At 48.5% G+C, this 19965-nt stretch overlaps 1 long non-coding RNA gene across 3 annotated transcripts in view; it reads left to right on the forward strand.

Moving 5' to 3' along the window:
- LOC138497650 (uncharacterized) overlaps nt 1-19602 on the forward strand; it is a 60115-nt gene extending 40513 nt beyond the window's left edge. The window contains exons 2-7 of one of the 3 annotated variants that reach the window (XR_011278630.1): nt 1072-1284; nt 1792-1871; nt 1960-2036; nt 2127-2203; nt 2308-2383; nt 17900-19602. This is a non-coding gene — a long non-coding RNA (uncharacterized lncRNA). The remainder of the gene's footprint in view (nt 1-1071; nt 1285-1791; nt 1872-1959; nt 2037-2126; nt 2204-2307; nt 2384-17899) is intronic. The other 2 variants (XR_011278629.1, XR_011278628.1) reach the window with 2 other exon arrangements.
- Nucleotides 19603-19965: the final 363 nt, after the last annotated feature.

Below are 19965 nucleotides of genomic sequence, written 5' to 3' on the forward strand. Positions count from 1 at the left end.
AGAAAAGAAGACAATTTTTTACAAACTGCGCCGTGGCGCTGAAACTATACATGGTGAACACATTAGAGTGTGCATTATTGTGGGTTAGTATGCAGAGTGAAAGATCACAGTTTTTTGTTGTTTCAAACAATAGTATTAATAAGACAATAGGCTTTGTTTTAGACTTGTCGACACATTATTATGTGTTTCTGGTTCGGTATGGATAGCTGGTGAATGTGGCTGAAGGGATGGAAGCAGCGTTGTTGCACCAGGTACCGAACGGTCTTCAGGACAGATGGATCAAGTCAGGTGAAGTAGTAGGAACCGTCAGCCTGTTGAATTACAGGGGACTGGTTAGTACGGTGAGAGAGGTGTCTGGGAAGTTAAAAACTGCAAATGGAGGAGACCTACCATGTTCGGGTTGAATGCCGCCTAGGTCAGAAAATGTTGAGTCCATCCAGGTAGTAGGACTGGAGGGCATAAGCACCCATTGGTCTATGCACGAAATAGGGTGAGGCAATGCATCTTTTTGACATCCCTCATGCTGCACTGGTATTTTTACACAATCTAAAATGTATTTTTACACAATCCAAAATGTGTGTACATGTAAAAAACTTTTGTCCATGAAGGGACTACAATGCCCATAAGTCACTGGGAGCCGGGGCTTAACAGTTCTGTTCACCAACAGACACAATCATGGTATAGCAGCGTTTATTGTTTCATGCACGTAATAGGGTAAGGTAATTCATCCTTCACGCTGCATGGTTTCGCCAGGTTGATCAAATAAACACTATTGGGTTCACGAAAAAGGAAAAAGAAAAAAGCACCCATTGGTCTATGCACGAAATAGGGTGAGGTAATGCATCTTTTTAACATCCCTCATGCTGCACTGGTATTTTTACACAATCTAAAATGTTTGTTCATGTAAAAAACTTTTGTCCATGAAGGGACTACAATGCCCATAAGTCACTGGGAGCCGGGGCTTAACAGTTCTGTTCACCAACAGAATCAATCATGGTATAGCAGCGTTTATTGTTTCATGCACGTAATAGGGTGAGGTAATTCATCCTTCATGCTGCATTGTTCCTCCAGGTTTATCAAACAAACACTATTTGGTTCATGAAAAAGGAAAAAGAAAAAAAGAAAAAAATGTTTTGCTTACGGAGGGACTACATTGCCCAGAAGCCTCTGGGAATTGGGGCTCAAGAGTCCTTTCACCATGTTGATGGCATATTTAAGGAAGCCACGCCCAGGAAACAGCATGAAATTTGGAGTGTGTGCAGGATAAGAGAGAAGGAACTCATGGTAAGTAAAATGTGTGTGTGGGTTTCAGTGTTTAAATCCACAAAGTTTGTTTGCAGTTTTGAAGAGAGAGAGAGTGCGAGGGTAAACTCAACCCTTTCAATTCCATTTCTGCTGACAATCAGCATGCATAGCACATGTAAACATATGCTGGATGTGTCTGTTTTTTCCCCTTTTCACTCGTATAGAGGCGTTTGAACAGCCATGGAGCCCAGTTAAGGCAGCAGTTGTGTGTTTTTCCATAAGCATTAGAAGCTGTTTGGCAGTCACTGTGCACGCTGACCCATTATTATTTTTAGGGTCAGAAAAGCCTAATATGAGAGTGGGGTTGTTATAGAACTCCAGCATGATTGAACAAAGGTTCATAAAGGGAATTTTAATCTGTTTCCTCCACAAAACTCTATGTGGGGAGGGGCAGGGGAGTGAGACAACAGCATTAAAAAAACCTTGATAATGCTTTGAGCTAGTTACATATATGAGCATGACGTTTTGTTCCATGTATTCCTTCAGGAACATTGAACTGGAATCAACGCGCAGTGAGAAAAAACTGGTGTAACAGACTAGAACATTTCTGGACTCGGCCACATGAGGTGAGGCGAATTGATAGGAGGTTTTGATTACCTCCAGTGTGGTCAAGATGAAAATATTTGAGTATTGAGTCTCTGTGTTGCATTTCAGGCGAGAACAGGGATTTTTCCTCTTTGGATTTATTGACTAAAGACGCAAGACACCCCCATACCTGAATCTTTGATCAGGTAAGACAGTGTGTCCAGACCATTTATACAATGGTGTATTGTTTATAGGGCAGGCTTACTAAGATGCTTTGTCCTCCTCTTACGTTGCAGTATAGGCGCAGAGTTATCTAGCACCACTGCAGGATTTAGTCCATCGTTGACACGCGTCTCCATTATTTCCCGTGGAGGTGAGTGCCAATCTGTATACACATAAACTGAGATATACACACAAGATATATCTGTGTCTAAACAAATAAGGAATTCTGATGTTATGTATATTGTTTGTTTGTAGATTGAGGTTTGATGACATCCTCGACCTTTTGACATTTCGGAGTGGTTGCAACAGAACGATCCGTCTCCTGAAGAAGGTCGCTTATATTTACCGGCTTAAATTAGGGGCCTATTGTGACGACCGAAACATATGTTGAGTTACAGCAAATAAGCAGGATGCTATTTGTTTTTGTATTAACACTTACTGTAATCACCAAGAGGTGTTGAAATTTATGTTAATATATTAGTTCTAGGTGGTCTGAGTACCACAAGTGTGGAATATTGACATGTATAGTGAGAGTGTAAATGAATGATGGAATGAATGGTGGTGTTTAAATGGGGATGTTGAGAACAATAAATATTTTTGTAAATTGTTTACAAATAAATATATATTTTTTTTGACAAGACCTGGTATTGTTTAAATGTGTACAGATGTTTTGATCTCATTTCGCCCAGGTTCATTTTTGTTGTTTCATTATATTCAGCCTGAAGAACCTGTGGCAGTAAGGCAATCCCTATTTTGAAACTTTGCATGAGTCAGAGTCCTTGAGCTGAGTAGGTAAAGAGACAATCTTTTGGGATCTAGTTTATATCAAGACTGTGACGTGTAAATCGTACACAGAGCTGTGGGAAAGACAAGGTGAGAGGAAGTATATTTATATCTTAAACAAAGTGCTTGGTGAAGTGCACAGATCTTCAAAGGTGCTTGTTCATTCAATTTATAGCACAAACTATATGTCCAATAAATAGCCAGACAGGAAGGCACTGAGTGTACTTAGAAAAATAAGACTAGGGACTGCCAACATTGCAGTGGGAACACGTGGTGAAGCGAAGTGAGCATTTCGAGTCAGAGAGTGAACAAAAGGCGAAATGCTTAAACAAAAATGGACGTGCATAGGGTGATAAAGCAGTGGTATTAAGGCATGAATAGGTCGATTTAGGGAACACACTGGAGGGTACAGGTCCTAATGAAAGGGGAGGTGGAATACCTGAGTCTTTGTCTTTGCTGCGGCGTGCGGCGGCGGTCAGCTCTTCGGTAGAATGAGCTGTGTCACTGTATCGTGCTACTGCGCGTGTGCGGTAGATAAATGCTGCGTGGTGTGCCTGGCCTCGGGCTGGTTGGACTGCGCATGTCATGGGGGACTAGTGTCTTGTTTGGACAGGTGCGTGTAGAAGAGACCTTTTTGTATATCGCAAGGTGAGGAAACTGCAGTGACCATTTCCGTTATAAGATTCTTCACCATGCAGGTTTGGTATGCATTAGGTGGGGAATGTCCTGATGTATGTTTGTGATTTTATTGTTCTTCTTTCTTTACAATGTTATTTTGCCTAAGTGCACCAAATCAAACTAGTTTAGGGTATTTTCTTATTGAATTGGAATTGTATTCTATTATATCGTTTTTAATTTTATAATTGTGCTGTGTTGGTTATGTATGATAATATGATGTAATTGTTTTTTTTTGTTTCTTTTTTCTAATTTTTCTGTACGGTTGAGTAGGAGCAACCACTATCACAATTATATATTTTGTTTTAAAAACTAGTGGGTAAATGTCTCACCTCCTGCATTCTTTACTCGCACCAAGACCGCCCCAGGTAATGGAGCTCCGGGTCCCCTTCTCACCCCTTCTGTTTCCACACTGGTTAGTCCTGGACACGGTAGGCTGTGGTGCTAACTCGTATTTAATCTAGGGTCTTGAACCTGAAAAGGGGCCTACAGTAATGAAAGATGTGAAAAGGGGCTCTTCTAAAAAAAGACTTACGGTCCACGTTCAGGTTCCAAAAAGCCCAAGTCCAATCCCTCTATTCTCAAAGTTAATGCTCAATGTCCAAGTCCAAATACGCGCATCTACAAATTGTATTTGCAGAATTACAGTACTAATCTTGCTTTCTTTGGTTTACTCAGAGTCGTAGATATGTTTATAGCGCTCCAGCATGCTTTTCACTTTGCCTTTGCTCCAGTTGCTTCTTTGCTCGGATATGGTCGCCCTCTGGTCACAATTTGCCTTTCTAGACTTGTGACATGTAAACACTGCACACACCAATCACAAGAACGTATGATTTCCTGTTGCGTTAGTGGATATACAAAACCATTACATAGCAGTAATATGTTATGTTATCTTGCATTTGTATAGCACCTCCAGCCATAGTTTATGGGTTGAAGGTTTTTTGCCTGTTAAAGAGGCAAGGGAGGAGTATGGTAGAACATTCAGTAGTGGTAGGGAGGAGCAAATTCGGGTACATAGTTGGGCTGAGGGCGAGGGATAGATAAGATGCTCAGGAAGGCATGAGAAGTAAAAGTTGGAGGGGCTATGTATACAAATGGACCAAATTTATTGTGGGACTCCACTGTATTCTATGGAGTGCGGCGCAGAACGTAGAGATAGCTGCAGAAGAGGTGTTTGCTGTGGCTGGGGTATTTCTGAAGAAGCCCCTTTCTGGCAAAGATACATTACGATGTAGTAAGAAACCAGCAGCATTCTTTTGTCCGGCAAAGGCCCTTATCGTATCTTTTGTTAAATTTAGGTTCCTTTGAGATTACAGTGGTAGGAACAGGAATCGGGCTAAAATAGTTTTCTGCAAGGCAGACTTTGATTAATTTCGCAGACATCCTGACAGGCGCTCTTTGAGACTCTTTTCCTTTCTTTAAGAGTAGGGCAGAGAAACATAGGGATAGCTTATGTTTTTGGTGTTCAAATAAAGAACTGCTTTGCCCAAAATGTCACCTTGCCTCTGATCTCGATTCTGACTTATCACACTACACACCCATCTGTGCACAAAGAATAACAGAAACCTCTAACGGGTGCTGCAATAGGCTTGTGGGCCTTGTGTGCTTGCACCTACTACTTGCCACCTAGTTAAAGAAGTAAATGGTCATAGAAAAAAATAGATGGTGCTTAACCTAATGAAATATAGCACTCTACCAACAGCACATTGTAACATGGATAAGATGTAAGAAATAGCTTGAGTTTATGAAATTGTGATTAGTATGATATTAACAATGGTACAAGTTCCCAGGTTGCAAGAGCCTGGACAGGAGTTAAAAGTCAATTGACTTTCTGTGACCAAGTCTCCTGCATGACGCTGGAGGTACCATGGATGGTACACCCAATGGCAGAAGGCCCACAGTCCCACGCACCAACTGAAAGCACAAAGCTCTCTTGAGGCCGACCCAAAATTCCAAACCAGGAACACTGGTACCCAACATGGGCCAAAACTAAACCCTGTCCGAGACGCCAGAGAAGACTGGCATATTTCTAAGGTTGACAGTCGAGTTCCATGAACACAGTTTGGCCCTCACTGTCTGTGGGCTTGTCACACGTTGCCCTACCAAGTACCTAACCACATACATAGAACTTTACCGCCACGGCTCCCCAATAAGTCCCAAAGGGCAGCACACATCTGGGGAAGGTAAAGGGATGGATCTTCCCCACAGAGCACTCAGTGCCAACACCAAACTGAAAGTGTAATTTAAAATGGCCACCGCATGATGGCAAATTACCACCAGGTGAACACCAAGAAGCCCAGCCAATCAAATAGCAGTCCAAATTTAAACACAGAAATGCAGACCTTTATCCAAAGTCCAGCTCGGTGAGGGGGTCACCAGGCACGCTCTGCTCTCTCTAAACTCAATCACAGAGACACACACATGGACAGATGCACGGACACACACCTGGCTCTCAGTCTGTGCGGGAGTTTGAAGAAAGGAGGCTGACGAGTGAAACCTAAGAAGGAAGGTGAGTTAAGACTGGCAAATGCAGAAAATTTTGGAAGAACAAATGGGAGGCTAGAGGGGGAGAATGAGGTGGCAAGGTTTTAAGACCACCAAACCCACATCCCGATGCCACATCCCTCCCTTCAGACCCACTCCCACAGGGCTATCCACCCTGCCTCCAAACCCTCACCCAGATGGCCACATCTGCCTTGCCTCCAAACCCACACCACCGTCCGTCCCTCCCTCCAGACACACACCTAGTCACCCCGTCCCTCTCGCTGGACTCACACTGATTTCACCCATAACTCCCTCCCACCAGACCGAGAACCCAGTTGTCCTTTCCATCCTTTCAGATGCCACATCCCTCCCTCCAGACCCACACCCAAATGCATGCATCCCTGCATCCATCCTCCAGATCCACATCCTGATGCCCCCCAGCCCACCCTCAAGAACCACACCCAGTTGGGCCCATCCGCCATCCCCACACCCAGGCACCCTCCCCCTCAACCCACATACAGTACCCCATACCGGAGGGAGGGATGCTGCATTCCCCCCTCTAGATTCCCACCCAGATGGTGACATCCACCCTGCCTCAGGGTCCCCATTTTCCCTGCCTCCAGGCCTACATCAAGATGGCCCATCTGCCCTTCCACCAGACCCAAACACAGGTGGCTTCCCCATCCAACACTCTGGACCTACAGCCAGATGTCCAGTCCCTCCCACCAGACCTACACCCAGATTCCCCCACACATCCCTCTGCACCCATGTGCCCCCCCTCCTGTAGACCCACATTCCCCAATCCTCCTGTAGACCCACATGCCCCACGCCTCTCTCAATTCCCACATGCCACCACACTTCCCTCCAGACATGGATGCCTCCATCCCCCCTCTACAGACCTACATGCCTACATCCAGAGGCAGCATTTCATGTTGCAAGCTACAATCCAGACATAAGTCAATTGTTGCCTCAATTCTATGCATACACACAGCACACAATGTCTTACCCATCAGGAGTGAAAAATCACTAGGCAATGGCTAGGGGTGAGTGCACATTTTGAACCCTTGCCCAGACGCATGTGCCCCAATTCCTCCCTCCAGACCCCACATGCCCCATCCCTCCATTCATACAAAGATGCCCCATCCCTCCCTCCATCCAGCCCCTCATGCCACCATCCGTCCCTCTGGACCTACAAGCCGTATCCTTCCTTCCAAACCCACAAGTGCCAGCCCTCCATGCCACCATAAACAAGCAGATGCCCCCAGCCAGACCCATGGCCCCATCTCTCCATTCACAGCAGTTGCCTCCATCCCTCCCCCCAGAACTACATGCCCATCTATCCGGTCACACCTGGATGCCCCATCCCTCACTCCTGACCCAGATCCAGGTGCTCCAACCCTCCCTTCAGACCCACATGCCCCCAGCCCTACATTCAGAAACACATGTTGCTATTCTCTCTCTTGACACACAGCCCTCCCTCCAGATCTACCTGCCTCCATCCCTCGCTCCAAACCCACATCGACAAGTCCCCTACGTCCCTCCAGACCCACAGAACCCCATCCCTACCTTCAGATTGACATGCCCCCATTCCTCCCACCACCACACATCCCCATCCCGGCCTGCAGACCTACATGCCCCACCCCCATCCCTCCCTCCAGATCCACACCCAGATGCCTCATGCCTCCCTCCAGATCCACACTCAGATGCCCCATACATCCCTCTAGATCCACACCTAGATGCCTCATTCCTTGCACCAGATTCACACTCAGGTGCCCTCTTGCCTCATTCTGATCCACACTCAGATGCCCCATATCTCCCTCCAGAACAAAACCCAAGTGCCCCATCCCTCCTTGCAGAGCCACACCGAGGCACCCCAGACATCACCCCTCAAGAACCCTACCAAGATGTCACACAACTCCATCCAGACCCACACACATATGCCCCATCCCTTCCTCCTGATCCACAGCCAGAGCCCCATCCTTCCCTCCTGATCCATACTGAGAACCCCATCCTGTGAGGAATTTAACCATCGACACAGAGAGTGTGCGATCGCCTGGGCTTTTTTGACTTTTTGATAATGAAAATGAATGATGGGAGATCAATGACCGAAAATGCGTGTGGCCATTCTGCACACATTATCTCTGCTCACTGCATAAAACATAATAGTCACGTGTACTCCGGGAGGACACAGCCTACAGGCGCCATTCTCCTCTGTCAAGTTCAGATGAATGTGACAGGCACAGGTTCATCAAAGCATTTCCAGAAGGGGGAAGGCACACCTTCCTCCAGCCATGGGTAGCCCAATTAAAATATCAAAGGCTCCATGGATCTGCTTTCCCTTTATCTAGTTCGGCTGCTGGCAATGCATACAAATTAGAGATAATTGAGTCAAGCCTTGACGTGGCTCGGTTGCTGGAGCAGACAATAGGAAAGCAGGGCTGACACCCCTTTGGTATGCAATGTGTCAACTTGAAGCTAGTTCCCACCCCTGTGTATGAAAGGCATTGAATGGCATGTCTGGCTCCATCAGTTACCATAGGTACCCATGCAGAGAGGAACCCTTTCCGATGGGAGATGTACATACTTCAAGGGAGACCTGCGCTTTAATCAAGAGTCACAGAGGGCTCAGTTGACCGGAGAGACACTTTGATCTACAACAGACAGGAAGATGGGTGGGACTTAGGTATAAACTGTCACCCATTACCTTTGCTGTTGCAGAGCACTCTGGTCCTGACCTCATGCATAACAGAAGATTGTTGGTGGGGACCCAGGATTAGTTCATTAAGGTAGGCTTAGCCTGCACCAATCGCTGGGGCCCATTTGGCTTTAAAAGAGGGCTGAACCCCTCACTTAGCAGATCATCTGATGACTTTGAAAGGAGTAAGAAGAAGGACTCATTTGGTCCCTGGCTGAAGGTACAGTCTACCTTACATCTTCTGCCAGTGATAGAGGCCAGGATTTCCAAGAGGGAAGCAAGATCCCTCCCCTAAACAAATCCCAAGGAACAGAGGGCGATACCAGACTCAGAGAACCTGTCCAGCAGCTCCAGAACCGGTAGCCAGCCAGCACACAGCGTGCCCTGCTAGATTTTGCCAGCAAGCTTCCTAGGTGGGAAGTGCCAGAGAGTCTCTGAACAAAGGACAAGGCCGTTGCCTGCAAAACACTCTCCTCAGCTTTGGGCCTTCCGCCTTGAAAGGACGACACAAGCCCTGCGAAAAAGCTAGGAGGAGTGCCACACAAGCATCAACCAGTGTCCATCTTTTAAGGACATTTTCGAGGCATTTGAACCCTCTAACTGTGACCCGCTGCACCACTGACTGTTGTCAAGCTGCTGTCAATCAAGCCATCTGAATCGCCTTGACCAGCATTCCAGAAACGCCAACCAGCACAGAGACATTGATTCTTGACCCAGAGCCGCCGTGTAGGCCAGCCTGCAGCCGTCCGTCCGGCCTCGCTTGCCGAACTGCCTGCTGCCTTATACCCGCAGCTGTCTCCCATCTTGAACACTGTCGCATGAGCTACAAAGCGTCCTGGAACCGACTCAACGCTGTCGAGCATCAATAAAATCTCAAGCACCAGGTACATTGTGGTTTTGTCCACCTGGTCCTTCTCCGAAAGCCCCTAGTGACATTTACTACCCATTGCTCCCTTGGTGCTGAAACCAAATAACCTTGAACAGTTAAGACTGATTGCTTTACCGACCACCCTCCTTTCTTTATCCAAGGTGCTTCCCTTTCTTTCGTGAAACTGTCATTCCCCTGTGTTCCTTTACAGGGTGGGTTGTATTTTGTAGTGTGCTAGAACTGTCTATTGTAATAATAATAAAGTAGACATTTTTATACAACCTTGACTGGACAGTCCCTTTTAACATTGGGTAATAATTGAATTTTTGCTGTGTTGCAACTAACCAACGATCCACGACCTTGCAGAGATAAGCCTTCCGTTAAGTCCAAGTTACCAAAAATTGGACAAAGAGGTTTATAATTGACTTGTGTTTCAATCTGTTCAGATCCCTTCTGGTGTACTAAAGGTGTGGGGCTGATTGATGCTTTAGAAACCGATATTCATCCCTGGACCCCTGGTTCCCCGGAAGTCGATTCGTCACACATCCTTCCCACCAGGTTGACACCAAGATGCCCCATCCCTCACTCCAGATCCAAACCCAGATGCTCCATCCATCCCTCCAGATCCAAACCCAGATGCCCCACCTATCCCTGCAGATCTGAACCCAAGTGCCCCATCCTTCCCTCCAGATCCACACCCAGATGCCTCATGCCTCCCCTTCAGAACCACACCCATATGCCCCATCACTCACTCCAAATCCAAACTCTGATGCCCCATCCCTCCCCCAGATGCAAAACGAGGTTCCCCATCTCGCAATTGAATTTCCACATCCATGTGCCACATCCTTCCCTCCAGATCCACACTACATGCCCGATCCCTCCCTGCAGATCCAAACCAAGGTGCCCTCATCCATCCCCCAGATCGACACCCAGATGTCCTATTCATCCCTCCACATCCACACCCATATTCTCCCTCCCTCCAGAGCCATCCCCAGATTCCCCATCCCTACCTCCAGATCCACACTCAGGTGCCCCTCCCCTTTTCCATATCCACACCTGGATGCCCTATCCCTACCTCCAGAACCACACCCAGATGCCTCTTCTCTCCCTCCTGATCCACATCCAGAGCTCCATCGCTCCCTCCACATCCACAACAGGATGCCTCATGCCACCCTCCAGATACACAACCAGGTGCTCTCTTCCCTCCCTCCAGGTCAACGCTCAGATGCCCCATCCCTCCCTCCAAATCCAATCCCAAGTGCCTCACCCCGCCCTCCAGAGCCACACCCAGATGCCCCATCCCTCCTCCAGATCCACAGTCAGATGGTACATCCCTCGATCCAGATACACACTCAGATGCCCCATCCCTCCTTGGAGATCCAAACCCAAGTGCCTCATCCCTCCCTCCAGGGCCACACCCAGATGCCCCATCACTCCATCCAGATTAACACCCAGATGCCCCATCCCTCCCTCCAAATCCAAACCCAAGTGCCCCATACCTCCTTCCAGAGCCACATCCAGATGACCCATCCCTCCCTCCAGATCCACACCCATTCGCCTCATCCCTCCCTCGAGATCCACAACCAGGTACCAACTTCCTTCCCTCCAGAACCACACCCAAATGCTCCATCCCTCCCTCCAGATCCACACCCTAATGCCCCATACTTCCCATTAACCAATATCCAGATGCCACATCCCTCCCTTCAGTTCCACACCCATGTTTCCCCATCCTTCCCTTCAACATCCACACACAGGTGCCATCCCTCCCTCCAGATCCACACGCAGGTGCCCCATCCCCCCCAGATACAATTCAAGGGGCCCCCATCCCTCTGTCCAGATTCACACCTAGATGTTCCATCACTCCCTCTAGATCCAATCAAGGTGCCCTCTTCCCTCCCTCCAAATCCACACCCAGATTCTGCATGCCTCCCTGTAAATTCACATCAGATGCCCCATCCCTTCCTCCTGATACACAGCCAGAGCTCCATCCTTCCCTCCTGATCCACATCCAGAGCCCCATCCTTCCCCCAGATCGACACCAAGTTGCCCCATCCCTCCCTCCAGATCCACACCAAGATGCCTCATGCTTCCCTCCAGAACCACACCCAGATGGCCCATCACTCTCTCCAAATCCAAACCCAGATGCACCATCCCTCCCTCCAGATGCATAACGCACTTCACCATCTCCCCATTGAATCTCCACATCCATGTGCCCCATCCTACCCTCCAGATCCACACCACATGCCCCATCCCTCCTTCCAGATCAAACCAAGGTGCCCTCATCCATCCATCCATCCATCCATCCATCCAGATCAACACCCAGATGTCCCATCCATCCCTCTAGACCCACACCCAGGTGCCATTTTCCTCCTTCCAGATCCACACTCAGATGCCTCATCCCTCCCTCCAGAGCCACACCCAGATGCCCCCACCCGGTCCCATACCAAGGTGCCCCATCCCTGTCTTCAATATCCACACACAGGTGCCCACATTGCTTCCTCCAGATGCACAGGCATATCCCCATCCCTCCCTCCATATCCAAACCCAAAGTCACCATCCCTCCCTCCAGAGCCACACCCAGATGCCCCATTCCTCCTTTCTGATCAACACCTAGATGTCCCATCCCTACCACCAGATCCTCAGCTGGATGCCCCCACCTCTCCCTCCAGATCCACACCCAGATGCCCCATCCCTACCTCCAGATCCACACCCAGATCCCCCATCCCTACCGATAGATTCACATCCAAATTACTCATCCCTCCCTCCTGACCCACACCCAGATGCTCCATCCCTCCCTCCAGATCCACATCCAGGTGCCCTCTCCCCTCCCTCCAGAACACTCTCATATGCCCATCCCTCCCTCCAAATCCAAACTCAATTGCCCCATCCCTCCATCCAGAGCCACAACCACATGCCCCATCCCTCCCTTTTGATCCACACCCAGATGTCCTCATCCCTCCCTCCATATCCACACTAAGATGCCTCATCCCTCCTTCCAGAACCACACCCAGATGCCCCCACCCAGTCCCATACCAAGGTGCCCCATCCCTGTCTTCAATATCCACACACAGGTGCCCACATTGCTTCCTCCAGATGCACAGGCATATCCCCATCCCTCCCCCCAAATCCAAACCCAAATTCACCATCCCTCCCTCCAGAGCCACGCCCAGATGCCCCATTCCTCCTTTCTGATCAACACCTAGATGTCCCATCCCTACCACCAGATCCACAGCTGGATGCCCCCACCTCTCCCTCCAGATCCACACCCAGATGCCCCATCCCTACCTCCAGATCCACACCCAGATACCCCATCCCTACCGATAGATCCACATCCAAATTCCTCATCCCTCCCTCCTGACCCACACCCAGATGCTCCATCCCTCCCTCCAGATCCACATCCAGGTGCCCTCTCCCCTCCCTCCAGATCACTCTCATATGCCCATCCATCCCTCCAAATCCAAACTCAATTGCCCCATCCCTCCATCCAGAGCCACAACCACATGCCCCATCCCTCCCTCCATATCCACACCCAGATGTCCTCATCCCTCCCTCCATATCCACATCCAGATGTCCCCATCCGTCTCTCCAGAACCACACCCAGATGTCCCCATCCCTCCCTCCAGAACCACACCCAGATGTCCCCATCCCTCCCTCCAGATCCACACCCAATGTCCCCATCCCTCCCTCCAGATCCACACCCAGATGTCCCCATCCCTCCCTCCAGATCCACACCCAATGTCCCCATCCCTCCCTCCAGATCCACAACCAGATGCCCTATCCCTACCTCGAAGCCACACCCAGATGCCACATCTATCCCTCCTGGTCCACATCCAGAGCTCCATCCCTCCCTCCATATCGACAACCAGATGCCTCGTGCCACCCTGCAGATCCACCCCTCGGTGCTCTCTTTCCTCCCTCCAGATCGACACTCAAAATCCAGTCCCAAGTGCCCCACTCCTTCCAGGTCCACACCCAGATGCTCCATCCGTCCATCCAGAGCCACACCCAGATGCCCCATCCCTCCTTTCAGATCCAAACCCAATTGCCCCATCCCTTCCTCCAGAGCCACACCCAGATGCCTCATGCCTCCTTCCAAAACCACACCCAGATGCCCCATCACTCCCTCCAAATTCAAATCCAGATACCCCATCACTCTCTCCATATCCAACCCAGGTGTCCTCTTCCTCCCTCCAGATCGGCACTCAGATGCCCCATCCCTCCATCCAAACCCAAGTGCCCCATATCTCCTTCCAGAGCCACACTCAGATGCCCCATCCCTCCCTTCTGATCCACACCCAGATGCCCCATCCCTCCCTCCAGATCTAAACTCGGGTGCCCCATCTCTCCCTTCAGACCACACCCAGATGCCTAATGCCTCCCTCCAGATCCACTCCCAGGTGCCCCAACCTACCCTCAAAATCCAAACCCAAGTGTCCCATCCCTCGTTTCAGTGCCACACCTAGATGCCCCATCCCTTACTCCCGATCCCCACCCAGAGCCCCATCCCTTCCTCCAGAGCCACACCTAGATGCCCCATCCCTCCCTCCAGATCCACACCCATATGCACCATCCCTCCTTTTTGATTCACACCCAGATGTCCTCATCCCTCCCTCCAGATCCACATGCAGATGTCCCATCCCTCCCTTCAGATCCACATGCAGATGTCCCATCCCTCCCTCCAGATCCACACACAGATGTACCCATCCCTCCCTCCAGATCCATACCCAGATCACCCATCCCTCCTTCCAGATCCACACCCAAATGCCCATTCCTGCCTCCAGATCCACATCCATATGCCACATCCCTCCCTCGTGATCTGCACCCAGATGCCCCATCCCTCCTTCCTGATCCGTACACAGATGGCCCATACCTCCTTCCAGAGCCACACCTAGACGCCCCATCCCTCCCTCCAGACCCACACCCAGATGCCCCATCCCTCCCTCCAGATCCACATCCAGGTGCCCTCTCCCCTCCCTCCAGATCACTCTCATATGCCCATCCCTCCCTCCAAATCCAAACTCAATTGCCCCATACCTCCATCCAGAGCCACAACCACATGCCCCATCCCTCCCTTTTGATCCACACCCAGATGTCCCCATCCGTCCCTCCAGAACCACACCCAGATGTCCCCATCCCTCCCTCCAGATCCACACCCAATGTCCCCATCCCTCCCTCCAGATCCACACCCAGATGCCCTATCCCTCCCTCCGAAGCCACACCCAGATGCCACATCTCTCCCTCCTGGTCCACATCCAGAGCTCCATCCCTTCCTCCATATCGACAACCAGATGCCTCGTGCCACCCTCCAGATCCACACCTCGGTGCTCTCTTTCCTCCCTCCAGATTGACACTCCAAATCCAGTCCCAAGTGCCCCACTCCTTCCAGGTCCACACCCAGATGCTCCATCCCTCCATCAAGATCCACACCCAGATGCCCCATCCCTCCTTTCAGATTCAAACCCAATTGCCCCATCCCTTCCTCCAGAGCCACACCCAGATGCCCCGCACCTTCCTTCAGATCCACACCCAGATGCCTCATGCCTCCTTCCAAAACCACACCCAGATGCCCCATCACTCCCTCCAAATTCAAATCCAGATACCTCACCACTCTCTCCATATCCAACCCAGGTGTCCTCTTTCTCCTCCAGATCGGCACTCAGATGCCCCATCCCTCCATCCAAACCCAAGTGCCCCATATCTCCTTCCAGAGCAACACTCAGATGCCTCATCCCTCCCTTCTGATCCACACCCAGATGCCCCATCCCTCGCTCCAGATCCAAACTAAGGTGCCCGATCCCTCCCTCCAGATACACACCCAGGTGCCCCATCCCTCCCTTCAGAGCACACCCAGGTGCCTAATGCCTCCCTCCAGATCTACTCCCAGGTGCCCCAACCCTCCCTCAAAATCCAAACCCAAGTGTTCCATCCCTCGTTTCAGAGCCACACCTAGATGCCCCATCCCTTACTCCCGATCCCCACCCAGAGCCCAATCCCTCCCTCCAGAGCCACACCTAGATGCCCCATCCCTCCCTCCAGATCCACACCCATATGCACCATCCCTCCTGTTTGATTCACACCCAGATGTCCTCATCCCTCCCTCCAGATCCACAAACAGATGTCCCAACCCTCCCTTCAGATCCACATGCAGATGTCCCATCCCTCCCTCCAGATCCACACAGATGTACCCATCCCTCCCTCCAGATCACCCATCCCTCCTTCCAGATCCACACCCAAATACCCATTCCTGCCTCCAGATCCACATCCATATGCCACATCCCTCCCTCCTGATCTGCACCCAGATGCCCCATCCCTCCTTCCTGATCCGTACACAGATGGCCCATACCTCCTTCCAGATCCACACCCAAATGCCCATCCCTCCCTCCAGATCCACACCCAGATGCCTCATCCCTCCCTCCAGATCCATACCAAGGTGCCCCCATCCCTCTCTTCAATATCCATACCCAGTTGCCCACATTCCTACCTCCAGATCCACACCCAGATGTCCCATCCCTCCCTTCTGATACACATCCAGATGCCCCATCTCTCTCTCCAGATCCAAAGCCAGGTGCCCCACCCTCCCTTCTGGTGCACACCAAAATGCCCCATCCCTCCCTTCGGATACACACCCACATTCCCCTAGCCCTCAGTCCGGATCCACCCACAGAAGCCCATCTCTCCCTCTAGATCCTGGGTTTCCCAGTAGCTCTTTGCATCCGAAACCAAAATGAGTATTTTGGTGTCTGAAGTCCCTGGACCTTTTCCCCTGCCGCCTCGATCTCTTCTTCTTGCAAAGCAAACAGTTAAAAGCTGTGTGCACAATGAGAGGAGGGTCTGCATCTGGGCTTGAAGGGCTCAGGCAGTGTCACAACAAGGGGTTACAAATCAATAACAAAAGCAAATAGGAAATGTGTGTTGTGGCCATTGCCACCAAGAGGTACACATGATGGCTGATTAATAAGCAAAGGGGTGCATAAATCTGCATGCCATGTAAAACAGAGCCGGGGCTGTGATCATTTCAGTCTCACTGTGTTTCTTTAGATTTGTTTTGGTTAGCATTACTTTGCATGCTAGTATTTGGAGACTTTCAATCAGAATGGGGAAAATAAAGCTACAGGTGTAATGATGTTTTGCTCAGTGTGGATGTTTGTGCGCGCGTGTGTAGAAAAAAGGCAATCCGGGTCCCAGCTTGCAAGAAAAAATGTACATCTAATGTTAAGTGGTGATATTTGTGGTGAAAATGATTTATTTTTAATTAAAGATACGGAGTTCTCTGTTTAAGGCAGTAGTACCCCAACTGTATTAAAGGTTAAGATGGAATTTGCTGTGATATGAAGGAGTCAACATCGATGCATGACCCAACATAGGAATTCAACTGCTAACAGCAATTTTCCACATATGTAAATGTGGAAAACTACTAGCGGACTGCATTGCGGTGCTTGTCACTACATTTCTAAAAATTAAACAGGAATGTAGAGTCGGATGTGCCAAAAACATGATTTGAGAGTTCTGTTTCAGCCTTTGTTTCACAAAACAAGAATACAAATAAAGTAATTACGTGGGAAAAGTGAGCAGTGGTTTGTATGTATATACATTAAATGTGTAGGATTAATATAGCTTGAACCTAGTTACTAAGTAACAGAGCACTGTACAAAACAGTATGGTAAATACATGGAGAGAACAGTGAGGAGAGCCATGGGATGGGAGAACAATGAATAGGGCTGATTCCCTTTGGCTATGGACTCAAATGGGGAGATCTACAGAGATATGTGAAGAACCTTTATGAATAGGGTCAAATTCTGGCAGGGGGTTTTTAGCCTTTCAAAACTGGGTTGAAATGGTGCAATTTATTTGCAGTGTTTTGGTTAACAATTGGCAAAACATCGTTCAATTTACAAGTAATTCTCTAACACATGGAACATTCCAATATGACTAAGTGAGCTGCACGTGTAGGCCAGGTATGGCCCATTGGTCATGCACCAGAATTTCCTGCATGATTCGTGCATGGAGAGGAGGTGATCCTGTGAGCTTTTCTCTGTGTTACTGCCTCCTTCCGAAAGTGCAGATGGGTGTCAGCTCGCTACCCATTAGGAATTAGTCACCCCTGACTACAACCATACTCTTAACTCGAAATGTTTATGTAATGATTTGTATATTGTCTGGCTGGATTGTTATATGATGTGTGCATGTTTTCCAGTCTGTGACTTGTCATGTGAGCAATTTGCATGAATTGGGGATATGCTAAACTGGCAAAGGATTTTATTTTGACAAAGCAAAACATGGTATGTGCTGATTTAATAATACATTGATTGAAATACTCCTAAAATTGTTTTTTGCACATGCAGCCCTGAAAACAACACAAACTACCCTTGTTGGACTCCTGGAGGCAGATGTGGATGCACCATCCAACAAAAAGGCAAAAGATGTCTATTTCCATCCATAGGGGGGAAAACAATTTATTTTCTTCCAGCATAAAAAGAAAATGTGCATCTTTAATCTATGTTGCCCATATCACAATGGGAAAAATGTGTAACGTTTATAGGCATTTTCCAATAATACACACAAATTATGAAAATAATGTTCCTAATGGAAGCTGTTTGCGATCCTAAAAAGTAGGTAAACTAAATTCTGCAATGCAAATGCTGTTAGAGAGGAATCCTTCAAAGTTGCTAATTATTTGATGAAAAACAAGTGTACTTTTATTGATGGTGAAATGTGTAGGACGCAGCGACTCCAGGGACTGAGTCTGTTGTAAAAGATTTTAAAAACTGTCCTGAATGTATGTCTGCCATGCCAGGTGTGCACTTAGGTGCAAACACTCTGACAAGGAGTGTATCTGCACTATGATTGTCTATCTCTTTGAATCTGCCCTTTTCAGATGAACTTCCTGAAATCAAAACTTTGATCCCATCTGACAGCATTTTAGTGCTGTGCTGTTTCAAGTTACACACCAAATTACAAAGCACTGTTGGATAGCAAGCAGTGTCAGCCTTCACATTGAAGGCCCCGAATAGTTTCCTACATTCTGATATGCTCGACAATGTTTAGGAGACAGCTACTAATACAAAAAAAATGAAATATGTTTTTGAAGTTGTTAATATGGTAAATGCATATGTTATTCGTTTGTATATAAAGAGCAAATAAACTGAACAAATACATCTTGGTACACATTCTGATACTCATGGACATCACCATTCCAGTAGCTCCTGCCTATTGCCCATAAACTACAAGTAGCTCTTGCCAACATAATGGTAGGAGACCCCTGCTCTAGATCCACACGCAGATGCTCCATCCCCCCTCCAGATCCACACCCAGATGTCCCTGGCCAACCCCCTTTAGGTACCCCATTCTAGGCACCAGTTAGATAGCCCACAGACCCCCTCTTGGTTACATTATCATCCCATCACCTCTTCATGAATCATCAGATTCCCCTCTAAGCTAGCCCATATGCCCCATCCACTGTTTTTTTCTTGCCCTCACATTAGCAGCTTACAAAAAGCACAATTCTCCTCCTGCCAGTTCTTTCCCCTCCCCCTATAAGGAGATGCCCTACGGCGTGATATGCTCAAAAGTCACATGACAAGGAGAAGGTGTAGAGATCCGTTCGATAAATGCAACGCTCTGCCTCTTTCTCGTCATGTGACTTGAAGAAGAAATAAGCATACTTTCTGCACAATCTATACATACCCGCTTGTCCTTGTAAATTGTGCAGAAAGTGTGCTATTCTTCGTCCTTATGAATAGACACTACCTTCTTGTTTTGCTTCCCCTTGTAGAAAGATCCAAGGTCGACATTTCTGATACCCTTTGTTGTTCATTGTCTCTAACCATATTAACAGCAATTGTTTTTTTTAAAACTTTGTCTGATCCTGATGTGATTTTAGCTTTTGTAGATTAACTTGATGTTGTTTGGTGCAAATGTAAACGCCAAAAGAATATGAACTCAATTCAATTTGTTGTGCCGTTCTAAGATGATATATTTGATTGTACTGTTATGTTTTGATTTTATGGATGAAACCTTATCCGAATAAAGCTTTTTTCACAAGTAACATATTTAAATGGGAAGCTCCTTGAAGGCTGCAGGTACTGTGACACACGGGGAAAGGATCTCTCTGTGGCACATTGTTCTCAGAAGGCTTGAAATGCTACTGAGACACTGGGATCCAAAACAGCACAAAGATATCTGTTATGTCTCTTTAAGATGCTGCCACTGCCCCCTGATGTGCTCCTGCAGCCGCAGAAAGAAGTGGAATGTGGGCAAACATGGGTCAGGCCGTACGAAGTAGGAGAGCTGTCTGGGCGTACACTTGTGTGCTGTGAATGTTCACCTATCATTGATGGGTGCATGTAATCCACATTTTGGGAAGCACCTACTGAAGAAATCATTGCCCACTCATAAAATTATTGACCTT

Source organism: Ambystoma mexicanum, chromosome 5q (assembly GCF_040938575.1).
Source record: "Ambystoma mexicanum isolate Mex_15411 chromosome 5q, UKY_AmexF1_1, whole genome shotgun sequence".
NCBI lineage: Eukaryota > Metazoa > Chordata > Amphibia > Caudata > Ambystomatidae > Ambystoma > Ambystoma mexicanum.